This window comes from Suncus etruscus, chromosome 20 (assembly GCF_024139225.1).
Source record: "Suncus etruscus isolate mSunEtr1 chromosome 20, mSunEtr1.pri.cur, whole genome shotgun sequence".
Taxonomy (NCBI): Eukaryota; Metazoa; Chordata; class Mammalia; order Eulipotyphla; family Soricidae; genus Suncus; species Suncus etruscus.
In genome coordinates, this window is record NC_064867.1 from 12892204 (window position 1) to 12905813 (window position 13610).

A 13610-nucleotide genomic window follows, 5' to 3' on the forward strand; every position below is an offset into this window, starting at 1 on the left:
TTACTTTCCATGTACTTCTGGAAAAGATTTTAAGGTAAATTTTATCTAGAGAACTACCTTCATTACTATATATTAAAGGATCATCAATAGTCTACACTACATCCTGATCTACCCACATTTCATACCATTTTATTTCAGAATCTTGTTTCTTCCTCTTAAATGATAGTGTCTAGATTAGAGCACATTTAGGTTTATAATCTCAAGCCCCAAATTTTATTATTTTCAACATAAGATGGCCACATAAAACTGGAATTTTATTTAATATAGCTTTCAAAAATATTTCCATCATATTTTGTGTGTATTAATATGAAGCCCTACTCTATACATAATTAGAGATTATCCTCTTACTATTAAACAACATTTGAAAACATAACCAAATTATTACTGGCATATGAATTATTGCAATATATGTTTTAATCTAGCAAATTTCTCCTAAACTAGTGGCAGAGTAAAGAACTGAGTTAAGTCTTAGAAGACTTAGATAACTATTTCACAGAGTTGGTGTCCAATAATGAACCCAGTCACCTATATAAGTGCCTCAGAAATCTTGAAGACCCAGAGTTAAGCAGTGTTTCCTGTTTCTTTTCTAACATCAAGATGGTGGTTTCCTGTAGGCTGTTGACATGTAATGATTATAATTTCTTTGATAACACAGTGAAGAAGTGTTTTAATTAGATCAAAGTACCACTCACTAAATAGAAAATGTAGCAGAGGAGACTCTGAAACAACTTTTTGGTGAAGTTGGAAATTATTATAAAGTCTGTTATAGGAAGGAAAGGGAAAGTTAGAAAAGATCATGAACTTAAAAGAAATTTTCTTAGGCATCAAGTAAGTCTATTATATTTTATAGTTGTAGAGATGGAATGAAAAATATTTGTATTTGAACTTCTAAGTTTTCTTTTAAAAGTATCAGAAATTAATGGTGGAGAGACAGTACAGTGGGGATGGCATTTGCCTTGACTATAGCCAATCCAAATTTAATCTCTGGCATCCACCCAAGCATCATCAGGAGTAATTCCTGAGTGTATGGCCAGGAGTAATCCTGAGCATTGCCAGATGTTTGACTCCAAAATAAAAATTCAACAAAAATTATATAATAAATTAACTATGAACTATTAAGACCTGGACATAAGGGCCAGAGAGATAGCACAACATAGGGTTTTTGGCTTGCATGCAGCCAATCCAGGAAGACGATAGTTCAAATCCCGGCATGGTCCCCCATGTCTGCCAGGAGCAACTTCTGAATGCTGAGCCAGGAGTAACCCCTGAGCGTGGCCGGGAATGACCCAAAATCCAACCAACCAAACAAACAAACAAAAAAATGACCAGGACATGAATTCCTAATACAATTTTATCTAAAAATGTTCCTGTTATAGAAAAAGATACAAATGCAAAGAAATCAGTCAGTTATAGTTTGGGGAAACCAAGTCAGAGTCTTTCTTCAGATTTTCAACCCATTTTTTATTTGCTTTCTGTTACACTCTGTCAAAATGAAATGTATTCTAGGCATATGGGGTGTTCTTTTTTGTTTGTTTATTTGTTTGTTTGTTTTTGTTTTGGGCCCACATCTGTTGACGCTCATGAGTTACTTCTGGCTATGCTCTCAGAAATCGCTTCTGGCTTGGGGGACCATATGGGACGCCATATGGTCAGTCCCAGGCTAATGCTTGCAAGGCAGAGGCCTTATCTCTAGTGCCACCACTCCGTCGCCACAAGGGGTATTATAATTTCTATAAATTGACTCCACAGTATAGACCTTCCCAGGTCAACCATTCCTATTGCAGAACAAAAATAATTTTGGGGCCCAGATTGATAGCACAGCGGTGTTTGCCTTGCAAGCAGCCGATCCAAGACCAAAGGTGATTGGTTCGAATCCCGGTGTCCCATATGGTCCCCTGTGCCTGCCAGGAGCTATTTCTGAGCAGACAGCCAGGAGTAACCCCTGAGCACCACCGGGTGTGGCCCAAAAACAAAATAAATAAATAAATAAATAATTTTTGTTTTCCAAGTACTTATAATATTTAATGGGTCCAAGTAAAGAATTCAGCACTTGACTTTCTTCGAAGCTATACAGGTTTGGAAGTAATTAACATGACCTTGTTATGGGTTATTCTTTGGATAAGAATAATCTTATTGTTGGGGCCAGAGAGATAGCACAGTGGTAGAGCATTTGCCTTGCACACAGCTGACCCAGAACTGACGGTGGTTTGAATCTCAGCATCTCATATGGTTCCTTGAGCCTGCCAGGAGCGATTTCTGAGCACAGAGCCAAGAGTAACCCCTGAAGGTGTTAATTAAAAAAAATAAAAATAAATAAAAATCAAATAGTTTAGTTCATCTAGGTAGGAATTATCTATTTAAAATATTAATTAGACAGTGAAGTCAACCTGACCATATCATACATTATTGCTGAATTTTATAATGAAAAAGTTGATGTTTTAAATTCCCAGAAGACATTCAAGACTATAACTAGTTTTTGAGCACCTACTAATACCAAGTCCTATGCTACAATTCAGAGAGGCATAGTTCCATTCTTGATTTACCACATATCTGTTTGTTTATCTTATACATAGGTATTGATATATATAGATGTAGAGTTATATTATATAGAGATAAATTGATATAAATTACATAAATGTACATATAGATATAAGTTATAGAAAGTCCTCTAATGTATCAGGCACTGTGAGAGAGCAAGGAATTTAATGGTAAGCAAAAGCATACACAATTCTTCTTAAAGAACTTGAGTTCAGTGAAGAAAAAGTATTATTACTAAAACATAACCTTCAATCGTAACATAAAAGTTTATGTCTCAGGGGCCAGAGTGGTAGCACAGTGGTAGAGTGTTTACCTTGCATGAGGCTGACTCAGGATGAACACAAGTTCAATGCCTGGCATCCTATATGGCTCCCCAAACCAGGAGCAATTTCAGAGCACAGAGCCAGAAGTAATTCCTGAGCCCTTCTGGGCATGGCCCCAAAACAAAAATGAACAAACAAACAAAAAACGAAGTCCATGTCTCAAACCATGGGAAAAGTCAAAATTTAAAACAAATAAACAAACAAACAACTATTAAACAGAGATGAAACAATGCAACTGACCTGGGTTCTAACCTTCCCATACCATATGACCCCTGGAATCCAAAAAGAGTGTTTCCTAGAGTGTAGAGACAGAAGTCAGGCCTGATCACTGCTGAGTATGGTCCAAAAAATGCTCTTCAACACTGGAATTCTAAATAGTCTTTAAAATAACAACAAAGTCCATAGTGATTGACAGGGCCAAGGGCTGACTACAGGAACAGATAACTAGATTTATGACAGTGCAATCACTACCATGAACACTGTCTTCTGAAAGTAAGCAATAAAACACTCACAATATCCACAATATCCATGATGAAATAATGACTATGAATTACTAGCACAGGCAAAATTCCAAACAGAATACAGAAATATTAAAAATTTAACAAAATGTTTAAGAATAGGTTAAATTTCCCAGACAGAGAATTTACTGTAGTCACGAACTCACTTTCTGTTTGTCTATGGCATGACTAGAGTACACACTACCAGAACATAGTAAAATCTATCCCCATCTCTGCTCAGAATCTCGACATGTAAAAGCAATAAAATTTAAAAGCTATAAATCTAATATGTATTTGTGTATCTACAATTCTTTTCTTTCTTCTGTAAGTCACTAAAGCTTAGTTTAAAAAAAAAAAAACTCTAGTTGAAAAGGATATGGATACAATGACCAGAAAGATTGTACAGGAGATAAGTCACTTGCCTTGCAATGGCTGTGACATCCCAAATCCCCAACACAGCATATGGTCCAGATCACCTCCAGGAGTCACTCCTGAGCACAAAAGGATATGACCCATCCCCTTCAGCCATACAAGAAATGCAAAAAAAAAAAAAAAAAAAAAAAAAAAAATCTGGATTTAGGACCAACATAATTGTTTGGGTTCCAAGCCTGTCCAATAAATCTTATCATTGTATGCTTTTTAGGAGAGCTCTTGAAATCAAATCTATTTAATCAAATACAGAGATAAGCACAAGGCTTAGTTCCTGGTCTAAAGTTGTACTAAGTATAAATCAAAGATGAGCTATAAGATAATTAATTTTTGCTACATTTAATATTATAATATATGCTGAAGCCTGCACATGTTCTAAGTTTTCATCGGTGTTCATTTTTAAGTGGTTTAATTCTGCCTCTTGATTGCCAGGTGCTAAAATATGAATCTTCACACTTGTGAGTCACTCAATTTAACCAAGCTGTGGCTTTACCCTCAGAGAGTTTCCTAGGTGTGAATCTAACTGTGCCCTGGGCCCACAAAAAACATTTTAGTCAAGATTTCCAGGGTAAATTCTAGCCCACCCTCATCAAAACCACATTAGGCACTCATTTTCCTCCAACCTCTACCCAAACTCCTACAATCTTGGACTTAGCAAGAGACCCTCTTTACAAGAGGTGGGGAAGTAATAAAACATGCTTTGACCTTCAAGGGGCCCTCTGCATTTTTTGATGTTCTTGGCAGCTAAAACTACCAAAACATCCCAACATGTTGAACCAAAATAAAAAAGAAAAGTAGAAACCAGAGTTGTTCCCAGGCTAAACAGATTGTTCTAAAATAATGAGCTGTAAATCATCAATTGAAAAATATTAATACCTACTGTATTCATAGGATACTAAAAAAGTTTATGGGGTATATAGAAGCAGAACTAAGGCTTATTCTATAAGATAGTTCATGGAGAGTGACAAATTGAGGATATTGGATATTCATAAAGAATATAGGAAATAAAGGATACTAGAGTCACACAGATTTGAGCTTGTATCTGTTTTTACTACTTCGTTAGCTATTAGAACTTCAGTCAGTAAATTCATCCCAATGAGACTCAATTGCCCTCTTTTTGAAATGGGAACTAGCTGTCACACAGTTATGAAAATTCAAAAATAAAATAATATAGGTAAGTTGCTGACAATTATTAAAGCCTCACATTGCCCCAAAGAATTTACTATTCTAATTAGAAAAACAAAATTTGGATATAAAAACAAATTGAAGCACATGTAAATAATTTATGGCATTCATTATAAGATAGCAGATTACAATATTTTATTAAACTAGGTTGCTATCTTTTGTAAAAGGAACTTTAATTTTAAAGCTAAAAATATGAAGAAAACAGGGGCCAGAGAGATAGCATGGAGGTAGGGCGTTTGCCTTGCATGCTGAAGAACAGTGGTTCTAACCCCAGCATCCCATATGGTCCCCGGAGCCTGCCAGGAGCAATTTCTGAGTGTAGAGCCAAGAGTGGCCCCTGAGTGCTGCCGGGTGTGGCCTCAAAAAAACAAAATAAATAAAAAAAAAGTAGGAAGAAAACAACAATATTAGAAAATTAAATTACATAAGTGGTAAAACTGCAAGAGATAAATTCTTTTAGATAAGTTTTAAAAACACAGTAAGTTCAGTGCCCGAGAAATAGAACAGTGGAAGGGCTTTTGTCTCGCACACTGCAACACAGAACGGACCTGAGTTTGATTCTGGCATCCCATATGATCCCCCGAGGTTGCCAGGAGCAATTTCTGAGCCCATACCCAGGAGTAACCCCTGAGCAGTGCCGGGCATGGCCCAAAAGACACAAAACAAAACAGTAATTTCTAGGTAGTATAATTATAATCCTTTAATTTATATTTTTCTTCTTTTAATTTTTTTCTGCCTTCCATGTTTTAATCTGAATATAATCCACATATTTTTGTATAGACCCTTAAAACTATATTGGAATGGAGTGGGAAATAGATTTCCTGATAGAAGCCCAAACTTAAATAAATGTCAGTCTTTATCTTGCAATCATAACCCATCAAGCTAGTTACCAAACCCCCCAAAAGGTAAGATTTTTTTTTTTTTTGTTTTACAATTCTCAAGCAAAGATCACATACCTAGATGGCTGGAGAGATAATACAGTGATGTAGGCCAAACCAACTCCTCCCACTCCCCACAAAAGAAGGACATAACTAAATGTTTTGTAAAATTAGCTTTACCTGATATGCTTATTGTTGAAAGCGAAAAAGTTTACACAATTCCTTTAGTAGCATCTCTTTTTCCTTTAATTCAAATATACATCATTAAAATAGTCATACTTCTAAACCTTTCATTCCTTCCTAAGCAACCATAATTTTAGACTGTATGAAGTACCATTTTATTTGGTTATTCAGATGATGCTTCCCATGTGCTTCATTTAATGATGCTCTGTTATCCCATAAACGAAATCTTATTGAGAAACCACAAATAATTATCTTCTTGGCCCAGAAACTATAATGTTTTGGGGAAGTTTGGTAAATGTCTTCATGAGAAATAAACAAAAATGACTATAGTTTTAAATGGGAGACTAGAAAAATCCTTAAAAATATAGAATCTAATGTAGGGTTGCAGCAATAGTACAGTGTGGGTTGGGCATTTTTGCCTGGCACATGGATGACCCAGGTTCAATTTCCATCAAATCCCATAGGGTCCATTGAGTCTGCCAAGAGTGATCCTTGAGCACAAAGCCAGGAATAAGCTCTGAGCACCGTCAGGTGTGCCCAACCCTCCCCAAAAAATAGCCAATAAAAGGAGAACTTGGACTGTTGTTGGGGGAAGGTGGTGGTGGCAGAATAGCCTGCTGGCTTGATGCGGGTGTGTGTGTGTTTTTGTGTGTGTGTGTGTGCGTGTGCGTGTGTGTGTGTGTGTGTGTGTGTGTGTGTATGTGTGTGGCGAATGCAGAGATAAAGCATCAGAGAAATGCTGAGTGCTTTGCATCATTTTTATATCTTTTCTGACTCTGGCTGGTGAATTTCCATCTAACGCTCCCTCTCTCAAGAACCTCTTGGCAGCAACTGCAGGCCTCAGACTCCAGGAAGAATAAAAGGTGTAGTTAGTTTGCCCTTTTCTCTCTGTCCTAAGCAGACAGTCACTACAAATTAATGTCCCTGGGTGTGCTTAAGGCCCCACCCAGCATCTGGACCTGACAGACCCATGAGAACAGTCTTGGGGATGTCTTTAAGCCATCTTGTCAGGTCTGCATTGGGGAAAATCTGATCTTATGTAAGGGGTTAATGACTGAGAGGAGGTAATCTTGCTCTCAGGTATTTACAGCTTTAGATAACCATACTTTGATCTTCTCAAATAAATGAAGTTTTGAATGTGAATTCTTCCACAGAGGAAGGCCTTGGTAATGGGTAACAAAAGAATAGATGCATGTATGTATGGAAGTTATGTCTCTATTTAAGACAAAATTATTTACATGCACCTCCAGAGGTTAACATTCACATGATCTAGAATATGAATCCTGCTGCCCTGAGCTGTGCATATCACAATCTTCTTACTAATACATAAAGAAAATCTTCATCATTCTAGTTATCAGACACAAGACTACCATGCAGTGGCTCTGGAATCCAACTTCATCATAATTCTGAATAATCTAACCTGCACCCATAATAAACACAGGTGAATTGGTTTGGGGCCACATACAGCAATGTTCAGAGCTGACTCCTGGCTCTGCATTCAGGGATCACTCCTAGAGGGACTCAGGTGACTCTATGTGGTGCCAATGATAAAGTCTGGCTTATCTGTATGCAAAGCAAGTGCTCTACCCACTGGGCTATCTCTACTGCCTGGAAATTTGAAACTTTTTTTTTTTTTGTGGTTTTTGGGTCACACCCGGCAGTGCTCAGGGGTTATTTCTGGCTCCAGGCTCAGAAATTGCTCCTGGCAGGCACGGGGGACCATATGGGGTGCCGGGATTTGAACCGATGACCTCCTGCATGAAAGGCAAACGCCTTACCTCCATGCTATCTCTCCGGCCCCGAAATTTGAAACTTTTTAAGGGGGAAGGGTATATAGGGCCTCACCCAGCATTGGCCAGTTGTTACTGCTACTCTGCACTCAGGAATAACTTCTGGTGGTACTCTGGAAACCATATAGGATGCTGGGAGTCTGGGTCAGCTAGGTCAGCTGAGTGCAAGGCAAGAACCTTATCTACCCTACTAGCTCTCTGGTCCCGAAAATTGGAACTTTAAAGATCAACAGCTATGCCCAGATGAAAAAAGAAACCTAGGCTAGAAACCATTGAGCTGGGTGGCTGGACACAAAGTACACTGCATTTCAAAGGTTGCATTCCAGCCTTTGAGATGTGTGGTTATTTGTGTGTGTGTGTTTTTTAGTTAAGCTATAATGTATAGTTACTTAATCAACTGCTAACCTAGATAATGACGTGAAGCTATTTTGGTAGATGTTGTTAGCATGTACAATCGATTACCTCTAAGTACAAGAGCAGGCTTGCTCTTTAAGTTGATATTCTTCCTTGAACACGGATCTTGCTTCCTTATCTCTATGTTTGCTTACTTATTTCCATGCCAAACAAACCATATGTTCTCTTTTACATACCTTTTCCCTCATGCTAAGCAACTTTTGTTAAATAAAAAAATATCTTGCTTCACTGAAAAAAAAAGAATAACTTTGAAAATGTAAGTGCATTTTATTTAATCAGTTGAAGACTTTAAGAGCAAAAAATGAGTTTCGTCAGAAATCCTTATTCAAACTACATGGGTATTGCATGAATTCCAAGTTCATAAACACCATATATCACAATTTCTTAAAATATTTTTCTCTCTTCATATTTATACTTAATGTATATATGTGCATAAATATATGTTTATATATGAACTTTATAGAATGCAGATAGATGAGTGGATTGATGGATGGATAGATAATAGATGATAGATGATAGATAGATAGATGATAGATAGATAGATAGATAGATAGATAGATAGATAGATAGATAGATAGATAGATAAATAGATAGATGATAGATAGATAGATAGATAGATAGATGATAGATAGATAGATGATAGATAGATAGATAGATAGATAGATAGATAGATAGACAGACAGACAGACAGACAGACAGATAGATAGATAGATAGATAGATAGATAGATAGATAGATAGATAGATAGATAGATAGATAGATAGATAGACAGACAGACAGACAGACAGACAGATAGATAGATAGATAGATAGATAGATAGATAGATAGATAGATAGATAGATAGATAGATAGATAGATAGATAGATAGATAGATAGATAGATGATAGATAGATGATAGACTGATTCAAGAGGGAGAGAGACTTCAGAACTCTGTGCAAGATTTCTGTGTTTTTTTCCCACACTTGGGAGAAGCAAAAGGAACATTTGTTAAGCTCCAGGCTATATAATGCCTCCAGTTCAAGCTTTTTCAGTTTTTGCCACTGACCTCCCTGTTTTGTCCACACTGAAAATCTTTAAATTCATGAGGAGGATGCCCAGTGGATGCAGAAGCTCAGATTCAAGACTGGAGTAAGGCCAGGATAAAGGTTGGAGCAGAACAAGGAGAAGCAGAGAGAAGTGCATTGCATGCCAAGTGATAAGAAATTTAACCTGTAGGTGCAAAGAATCTCTACCAAGGAATCTGCTGAATCATAATCAAGATTATCTATGGCACATTCTGCAAACTTACTTCCTTTTCATCTGTTCAACCATTATGTTAAAGATATGTGTGAAGAAAATACTGTCTTTCATGGTTGCTGAAATCTGGAGTAGAATGTGTTCCTTTCAGCCAATTACTAACCACTTTTTTTTCTTATTCGAATTACTGAAAAAAGCTGAGAAATGACTGGTTTCCTTTGATGCTTGCAAGAGCTGTGCTGAGGATCCTGTAAAATCTGACCTACCTTACTGTGATGAATTTGAGAAACTGGGGCAAAAATGGCTAGGGGTGGATCCTGTAAGAAATTCTGAAGCCTGAAAGAGGCATGTCTTTTTCCTAAACACTTCATAAGATACAGGAAAAAAAGTTAAAATGGCTATTATTATTTTATTCTACAGGATTAAATATGGTTTGAGTTTTCAACTATTATCCCAAATCCAAATAGTTCCTGTGGCAAACTGTGAAAAGGTCATGAGAGAAAGAGGCAGAGGTAAGAAAGAATCCAAGGCAATAAATCACCTTGTATTTTTATTCTGAAGGTTGATTTTGCTTTGGGGCTCACTTGGAATTTTTAAACTTTCAATGAGAAGCAGAACTGATTACTGAGATTGAAAATAAAAGGTAGAAAACAAAAACTTTTCTTCCCCTCAGTTTTATTCTGGTTGTGTAACATTGTGTGAATTTAAGGCATACTTCTGATTTGATGCACTAATAGCTTGCAAAAATGGTTGCCACCAGAGCTTTAGATAATATTTCCACCAAAATGGTTTGACTTATTTTTCAGAGGTTAAATGACATTCCGTGAGTTTCCAAAGAAACAAGTGTTTTCAAATAAAGGGCTAATGATTAATAAGAGAGGAAGGTAATTTGTATTAATCTGGGGAGATATCCAGGATATTTACTTGACAGTAAAATATAGTTATGATCAATACATAATGCATGCTATATTTCATAGTGCTTCTATAGAATTTATATTTTCTTACAGTTCAACTTATTAAATAAGGAGAGCATGTGGAACTGGAATTATTTGCCTGGGAAAGTATTAATGGTATTGTAAATTACAGAACGTCCAATCAATATAAAAGTTAAAATGTTTTCAATTAATATAAATATGATATATGGCATAAATAAATATAAACTCAAATATTTATCTCTAAGAACTAGTAGATAAAAACTAATGGCATGTAAGGAGATGGAATCTCCTTTTATGTACTTTTTATATTTGCTCCTTTTTTTGTTTTTTTTTTTGTTGTTGTTGTTGTTTTTTGGGTCACATCTGGCAGTGCTCAAGGGTTACTCCTGGCTCTATGCCCAGAAATCTCTCCTGGCAGGCTCGGGAGACCATATGGGATGCCAGGATTCGAACCACTGACCTTCTGCATGAAAGGCAAACGCCTTACCTCCATGCTATCTCTCTGGCCCCCATTTGCTCTTTTTCTATTTAGATAAATGTACTATTTTAGCCACATTAAAATATTTATTTCGGGCCCGGAGAGATAGCACAGAGGTGTTTGCCTTGCAAGCAGCCGATCCAGGACCAAAGGTGGTTGGTTCAAATCCCGGTGTCCCATATGGTCCCCCGTGCCTGCCAGGAGCTATTTCTGAGCAGACAGCCAGGAGTAACCCCTGAGCGCAGCCGGGTATGACCCAAAAACCAAAAAAAAAAAAAAAAAAAATATTTATTTCAATGGCATTAATTTCAATCACTATATAGTATCATCTTCATGGCTATTTTTTGGGAGAAATTTTTGGCACTATAATAAGAGTACTATGCCTATTATTCAACATTTACTCTTTATTCTCCTTCTCATTGATCCCTGGAAACCACAAATCTGTTTTCAAGATCTGTGAATTTACTCTTTTTAGTCATTTCATATGAAGACAATGATATAAAGTATGACCTTTCCATTCAGTTTCCTTAGAATTTTTAATTTTTATACACACTACAACATGCATTAATTTCTTGATTTTTTTTTTTTTTTTTAGTGTTTGGTGTTTGGTCTGTGCTCAGGGTTTATGCCTGGCTCCCTGCATGAAATCCCAAGTGCCTTATCTGCTGTACTATTCCTCCAGTTTCCTTATTAGGTTGTTATTATATAAATTATTTGTAAATATTTTCTCCATTTTATGTTACTCTTTTTACAATCTTTTGAAACATAAAAATGTGTAGCTTCATAGTCATATAAATCTATTTTTATTTTGTTATCTTAAATTATATTGCCATATCCAATAATAAAAATTTACACCTGTTTTCTTTTTCTAAAATGTCTAATAGTTTGAACACATATGTTCAATTTTCTTCCTATGTTTATGAGTTAACATACCTTAGTGGGAGGTAAATGTACAATTTCATTCATTTGCCTGAGATTTTAATGTGGATTCCTTTTTTCCTTGTCAGTTTCCAGTTCTCAGCATCATTTTTGGGAAAACGATTCTTTCTTCCTGTAGCCCTTGTGAAAAATAATACTAATAGATGTAGAGGATTATTTTTAACTTTTCAAATCCATCTCATTCATTCCTAGATTAATTCTTTTGCCTATTCCTTACAAAATTTTTGTAGCTTTTTGTTTGTTTGTTTGTTTATGGGACTGCACCTGGCAGTATCTAGGGCTTTCACCTGGTGCTGAGATAAAAAAAAATCACTCCTTACAGTGCCCAGGAAACATATGGGATGTAATGGAATCTAACCCATGTCAGCCATGTACAAGGCAAGCATAGTACTTTCTGTACTACCTGCTGCTTCCATTCAGAGTTGTGTAGCTTTGTAGTAAATTTAGAGATCAGAAATATTAGTTTGGGGGCCCGGAGAGATAGCACAGTGGCGTTTGCCTTGCAAGCAGTCGATCCAGGACCAAAGGTGGTTGGTTCAAATCCCGGTGTCCCATATGGTCCCCCGTGCCTGCCAGGAGCTATTTCTGAGTAGACAGCCAGGAGTAACCCCTGAGCACCGCCACGTGTGGCCCAAAAACCAAAAAATAAAAAATAAAATGAGTTCAGTATTATTTTCTCCTTTTCTTTTTTTTTTTTTTTTTTTGTTTGTTTGTTACGGTTTTGAACCAATTCTAGCAGCACTCTTGGGTAACTCCTGGCTCTGAGCTCAGAAATTACTCCTGGCAGCTTTGGGAAACCATATGGGATGCTGGGTATTGAACTTGAGTCAGTTGCATGCAAGACAAATGTCCAACCCACTGCGTTATTGCTTCAGTCTCACCTCTTCTATTTTTAAAAAGAGTGTGAAATAGATTGTTTGAAAAGGATTGGGATTTGATAGAATTGACCTGTGAAGCCATCTGGTTCTATGATTATCTTTGTGGTATAATTTTTGACTGATGATTCCATTTCTATATTTGTTGAGTCAGACCATAATCAAATCTACTCTAAAAGAGTTCCAGGTGAGGCAGGAAAAAATATAAGCCTGTAACATCAGTACTTCGGAGAAACATGTTCAAGTCAAGATGAACACAATTTCTTGGAAACAGATGTCTTTTTCCTCTAAAGCCTGGCACTAACTCCAGGAATATTGACTATTATCTTTAAAATCACAGCCACACCAGGGAGACTGGTGAAGTTAGAGCAAAGTCTCATACCGCAATGGTCTCCTCTCATGCCTCAAACGTTTGATTCCTTTGATTATCTCCCAGAGTTCAGTAAGATTGTTTTTGCTTTTTTTTCTTTTGCCAGGATGCCACCATTTCTTCCTATGATCTATATCTGCCCTTTGAATAATTTGACTCTATTACATAAACAAATGATCATTTTTTTACATTTTAATGAGTATTTTGTGGGACAGGGAGATAGCTCAGCAGTCAGAATTTGAACCCCAATAATCCATAGCCTAGAAAAACCCCAGTTCTACTGATCTGATCAGAACTACATCACCGCATGTAAACACTGATAGTGAGAGACATGGTTGGCTAATTATCACAGGTCATAGCTCCTGGGCCCCTGAGTACTGCTATTGTAGATTGTAGTTAGTTGTAAATGGGGATAGACCCCCAAAATATAAAAATAAAAGTATTTAGTAGTTAAGTGTGTTATCCTAATATGCTGAAACTTGCTTTCCACCAAGTAAAATTTTACCCTCAAACACTCATTTACTTTTATTTTAGGCAAATA